The following is a 6,266-nucleotide window of genomic DNA, read 5'->3' on the forward strand; positions in this document are numbered from 1 at the left end:
GGCTGCAACGCGGAGGGGCCTGACGGGGACCTCCACCCTCCTCGGCGGGAGCCTCAGGGGGTCCCGGTTTCCTTAAGCAGCAGCTGTGGCCAACCTGTGCGCGCAGGACCGGGCCACGGCGCAGGACCGCGAAGCCGGGCGGCCGCGTCGGCTCCTACGGTGTGTTGTCTTTCCTTAGTTACTCCTGAGCTTTCCCGCTTCCCAGCCCCGGGAATACCGGCTGCACTTCTCAGCCCGGCGGCCGCACAGCCTCCCCTAGAAAAGCAGCTTCACGGTGGTTCCGGGGTGCGCTGCAGTCCCGCGTTTACGCCGCTAGAGGGAGAGCCTCTCGGGTTTGGGCCGAGCGAAGCCCGCCGCGTTTGCAGTCCTCTAGGGAAACTGCCAGGTCCTGAGCGCGAGGCAAAAAGCCTCCGGCTTACGATGCTGGGAAATGCCCGGCTGGGTTTTCTGCCCGCTTCTCGATTCTGGTTGGTCAGAACTTGAAGTGTATTTGAGGCTGGCTTAGGGCATCAGCCCCAGTTGTGGCTGGGAGGGAGGGGACCTTTGCAGCACGGAGCAGGTGGCAGGTGCTGTGCGTTAATGAAAAGCAGTGGGCAGGACAGGCCTCTGGAGACCTGGGTCCTGGCGCCAGCCTCACCTGTAATTGGAGGTGTAATATGAACCAAGCCATTCCCCACTCTTCGGGACAGATTTTAATAAGTTATATTTGCACAAAGCCTTATGGTTTGCAAAGCCTTCTTCATCCACATTCTCATCTAGTAAAACGGAGATGAGCCTTGGTTATCCAGATCCCTTGGGAAATGGATCTTTTACCACCCCGTGTTTCTTTATTATTTTAAGCACAATGCCTTGAGAAAAATCGGGGGGGGGGGCGTAGGCTGAAGTATTCCTGGAATCTTGTATTTTAGCTTTAAAATTCATATGAATTTTGCATTTACTCCATAATGGACCTTTAATTTTTGCTTTAATAAAGAGAATAATAGCTTCTCCGTTGTCAAAAACATCTTGTAGTGAACTTGAAATATTTACCAGGAAGATGTATCATGCTTGTGCTGTGACATTACATACTCTTCTTTTTTTTCTTTTCAGTAAATATTTATTCCGCATGTATTCCAGACATGGTCTTTGTTCTTCCAGAGCTCACCGTACCCTCGAGGAAACAGGTATTGAACAATCAGACTCATGATTAAATGCAACTATGATCAGTTCTCAAATGCAAAGTTGCTAAGGGTTCACGAGGAAACCTAATCTAAGGAAATGACCTTTCAGGTTGCCCAGGAGAGGCAGCAGTGAGACACTTCAGGTAGAGAGAAGAAAGTGTGCAGAAGCAGCCTACGCAGGTGGGGTTGAAGTGGAGGGGATGTGAGACCAGTTGGAGAGGCAGGCAGCAGAAGCCAGAACGTTCAGGACCTTGTGGGCCATTTTAAATAAGGATTTTATCTTATGAGCCTTGGCAGGTCACTGAAAGGCTGTAAGGGTTGGGAGTGGGTGACGGTGATCTCCTTTTATTTCCTCAAAGATTGGTGAGGTAACCGTGTAACCATGTGAACAGCTGATTGATGGAAGGTCAGGGTCCTGGCTTGACCTCTTGACACATCCCTGCCTAAGCTACTTGGTGAGTGTATAGGGTTTTCAGTTTCTACACCACCCTGCTTTCCTATGTCCCAGTTTTGGGGGGCTTTCAAAGTGCCTCTCTGTAATAGTCCCTAGCTTGTTAATTTTTAATCTGCTGTGGTTTTAGGAAGGAAGTTAATTATCCTTGTTAGAATTTCCCACCAAGTAAGGAGATACAGGTTCTGAGGGAGAAGTTCTTTCCTCTGCATAGACTTGTTGCCATTTGGTTTCTTATGTCAGAGATGGTTCTGCTTATTTTCTCCTTTTGCATTGTGTTTCCAGGGAGGCGAAGTTCCTTGATGCCTGAGTGAGAGATACATTATTGCTAATAATACCATCCCCTCAAATCCTGCATTACAGGATTTTTGTGCAAATGAAAGAAAGTGTGTAAATTACTTTGCAAAGCATTGTGTGCCATATGAATGGAAGTAATAATTGTTATAATGGCTGCTTAGAGATCTTCAAAACTAATTAGTTACCAGATTTTAGTATTTGGAAAACACTCCTTTCTCCTCCCCCCACCCTCCCACAAAAGACACAAATATACCTATCCCTTATGGACAGTGCAAATCGTCGTCCTAAGTGCTCATGTTACCCTTTGTGCCTTGTCTGGCAGGAAACTGAAAGCCAAATTTGCAGGTTATTGTAGGAAATGAGTGGCTCCACAGGGCATTCATATCTATGTCTTAGCTCTTCCTTTGGTCTTGTTCTTCTATCTGTAGTTTTCCTGTGCCTGCTTTATTGGTATTTTCCTAATTTATTATAGGTATTCTTATAAACCACTTCAAATATATGTCTCCACCTACTTTTAACAAGGGTATTCAGTGTTTCAGAAGGCAGTATATAAAACAATGGCAACTGGCCAACCATTGTAGCAGGTAAGTACTGTAGACACTGTGCCAAGTGACTGGGATTCAGACTGAAGCCTTGACCAGCATTGAATGTGGATCAGAAATCTCTGTGCATACCAGTTTAGAGCCTTGTATTATAGGCCAACTCATTTGGCCGCCCCCCACCCCCACTGGCTCATAGGTAATTTCCTTTGGTGTGATCTCTGAGTTCCCAAATTCCATCAGCCTACCCTGTACCAAGCACTGTTTGTCACTTGGTAAGAGGGCAGGGATCCATGAACTTTTATTCATTAGGGTTTTTTTTTTTTTTTTTGTCAGCAAAGACCTGAAGATTCCAGGATTTGCTAAATTCAGTCACACCTCACAAGAGTGCGACCATGTCTTTCAGCCTTTGGTATGACTCTGGACAGCCACAACTAGACATGTCTCTTCTGGTAGAAGTAGATTCAAGTTCCTTAGTGATTACCTTCTTTCTCTCTCAGTCCTCAAGTTTAAGTCTTTTTTTTTTTTTTTAAGATTTTATTTATTTATTTGAGAGAGAGCGAGAGAGCAGAAGAGCACAGCTGGGGGAGGGGAGGGGAGGGGCAGAGGGAGAAGCAGACTGTCCTCTGAGCAGGGAGCCTGACATGGGGCTCCATCCCAGGACCCTGAGATCGAGACCTGAGCTGAGGGCAGATGCTTCACCCACTGAGCCACCCAGGTGTCCCCTCGAGTTTAGGTCTTCGGCGCTGAGGGTATATGTAGAACAAACACTCATCAACCTTCAGGTAAAGAGTTTTTTCCTTGAAGATTTTAAGATTTTATTTATTTATTTATTTGATAGAGNTGGGTGGCTTCGGCGCTGAGGGTATATGTAGAACAAACATTCATCAACCTTCAGGTAAAGAGTTTTTTCCTTGAAGATTTTAAGATTTTATTTATTTATTTATTTGATAGAGCATGGGGAGAGGCAGAGGGAGAGAGAGAGAAAATCTCAAGTGGACTCCACATCCAGCGTAGGGCCCGACGTGCGGCTCGATCCCACAACCCCGAGATCATGACTTGAGCCAAAATCAAGAGTCGGATGTTTAAGTGACTGTGCCACCCAGGTTCCCCTTTCTTGAGGATTTTAGTTCTACTAACATTGCGTAATCCAGAGACCTTTCTAATCCACAGAATAGTCATTTTTTTGTCACTGAACTTTAAACGTATGAACAAAATGAACAATTATGAAATGTCCATGTCCTAAACTTTCACACATTTGCTTTTACATGCTGATTCTTTTTTCACCAGTTAGACGTAAACTCTGTCTTGGCTTCAGGTAGGTCCCCTTCTTTTCCTTTCTGTTCCCCAAACAGGTCAGGAGGCCCCCTTTTATTTTTCTTGAATCACATTCACTGTGACCTTGGATGCTTTGATCTAGAACTGCGTGCTGTGGCTGTGCTTAAGTGACACACCGTAAGGCACTCTGCTGCCATATAGACTACTTCTGCCTCGGAAGATGAAGTATCTGAGTGAGGAGCGTCCAGGCAGCATATTTTCTTTTTTAAGTGGTTGTATGCCTATCCCCGAACCAACCTCCACAGCCAGTGGCATGGCTCCCACTCCTGGGGCTGGGTCAGTCCTCCCCAAACCACTTGGCTGAGGGAGGAGAGAGCGATACCTAGGGACCACACAGAGCAAGAAACGGATGGAGGCAAACAAAAACGTCAACTGCTGTATTCATCTCAGGCTTATAATCGTGACAGATGAGAAACCTTAACCTAAATATACAAGAATAAGGGAACTGATACATCAATTGATATATCTTTACAGTGTTATATTATGCATCTACTAAAGATACCACATCCACAGATTTTTTTAATAACATGAGAAAAAGTTTAAGTTTGTATCTTAACTGAAAAACTCTGGACACAAAATGATGTGGTCAGTTGATTACAACTGTTAAAAAGCACACAGAAAACAAGTACATCAAAGTATTGGTAATAGTCCACTCAAGTCGTATGGTTATTTTCCTCTTTTGATGCTTTAGTAGTTGAAAAAAAATTCTACAGTGTACAATGACCTTGACAATGTTATTGAAATAACCAAGATTTTTAAAAATATGGCTTGTGAAATTAACGTTACCACCAGATGTCATAAAAATAACTATTGGGTCACTTTGGATTCCTAAAGCATTTTTTCCCCCAGATTTGATTTATCCTTCCAGGCTTATTTGAAATGCCACATACTTCAAGAAAACATTTTCATGCTGTTTTGCTTTCATGGGTGTACCTTATTGTCTGAAAATTTGTTTGTAACATTAACAGTCTTACAGCCTCAATGCAGTGTCAGGATATAAATAGACAAAAATTGATAAAATTGTTTGCTCATTCCATTTCACATCTGCTTATACACTTGGTTGTTTCCCAATTTATTTCAGTAGAAAAATATCTGAATATTATGGTCATATGGTAGGAACACCACAGTATATTGATATATTTAATTCATCCAACAAATTGAGAACACTTTTATCAGGAGAAAATATGACTCTTTGTGTAAAAATATTACAACGTGGAGTGTATTTCCTTAGAAATGAGAAACTGTGAAATTAAGTCCTCAGCAATTTCAGAATTTTTTTTTCTCTCAATATGTGTTTTCTACAGATTCATAGCCCTTTACCATCTTATTAGTAGCTAAATGGTAGTAAACACCAGTGTTTAAGGAAGATGGATAGGGTAAAAATATAAAATTGATAAAATACTAATAACCAATTTTTTTTCTTTTACCAATTCATAAACCAAGAAATAGGCTACCATTATTCATTTTTGGCAGGAGATACCTCAATTCTGTTTCTAGAATAGCAGTGACATATGGAAGCATGATTTAAAATCACTGCTCTGTTCCTGTTTTCTAACAAGCATTTTGTCTCAGGTATGTTGTATTCCCTCCCAAAGCAGTTCACGAGCCTTTCAAGATGAGGGACCCACTGTCAAGCACCGAGCTTATCCTAGAGTACCAGCTTTATTTGTTGGCGGATGATGCATTTACTACCTGTCCTTCCAATTACTCCAGCTGGGTTGTTGAAGAAGATTATCAAAGTGATTTGCCTTTAACATAGTTTCTTTTTCCTTTGTTACTATTTTTTTTTAAAGATTTGATTTATTTACTTGAGAGAGAGCGAGCATGAGCTGGGGCAGGGGGGACGGAGGGAGAAGCAGGCTCCCCACAAAGCAGGGAACCCCATGAGGGCTTGATCCCAGGACCCCAGGATTATGACCTGAGCCAAAGGCAGATGCTTAACCAACTGAGCCACTCAGGCGCCCCCTTTGTTACTCTTTTTGTACGCATTCAGTAGCTTCTGAAAAAAGTTACAGATATCTCTATTGACTCAAAAATAAGGAGCCCAGGTAGGGCTTTAAGAGGAAATAAAATCAGTGTTAGCAGTTTTATTGGACCTTCATCACCTTTGCCAGCTAAGAGAGATAGTCCCTCTTCTCCTCCCCTCCCCTCCCCTCCCCTCCTCCCTTTCCCTCCTCTCCTTCCTCCTCCTCCTCCTCCTTCTTCTTCTTCTTCTTCTCTCTCTCTCTCTCTCTCTCTCTCTCCCCCCCATACACGTGCACACACGCAGACACATACAAACACACACCCCTCAGAAATGAATCCTGCATTAAGCTCCTGATGTGTGCTAGCCACTGTGGTGGGCGTTTGAGAGACCAAGCCAAATATCACAGGCTCTTTACCCTTGAGGCCTTTTCTACCTTAGGAAAGACAGACAGTTCCTTAAACAAGTGATGTCAGTGAAGTGCACTGTGGGTGATAAAAGATGGACAAAGCAGGGCC

Source organism: Ailuropoda melanoleuca, chromosome 17, assembly GCF_002007445.2.
Source record: "Ailuropoda melanoleuca isolate Jingjing chromosome 17, ASM200744v2, whole genome shotgun sequence".
NCBI classification, from domain to species: domain Eukaryota; kingdom Metazoa; phylum Chordata; class Mammalia; order Carnivora; family Ursidae; genus Ailuropoda; species Ailuropoda melanoleuca.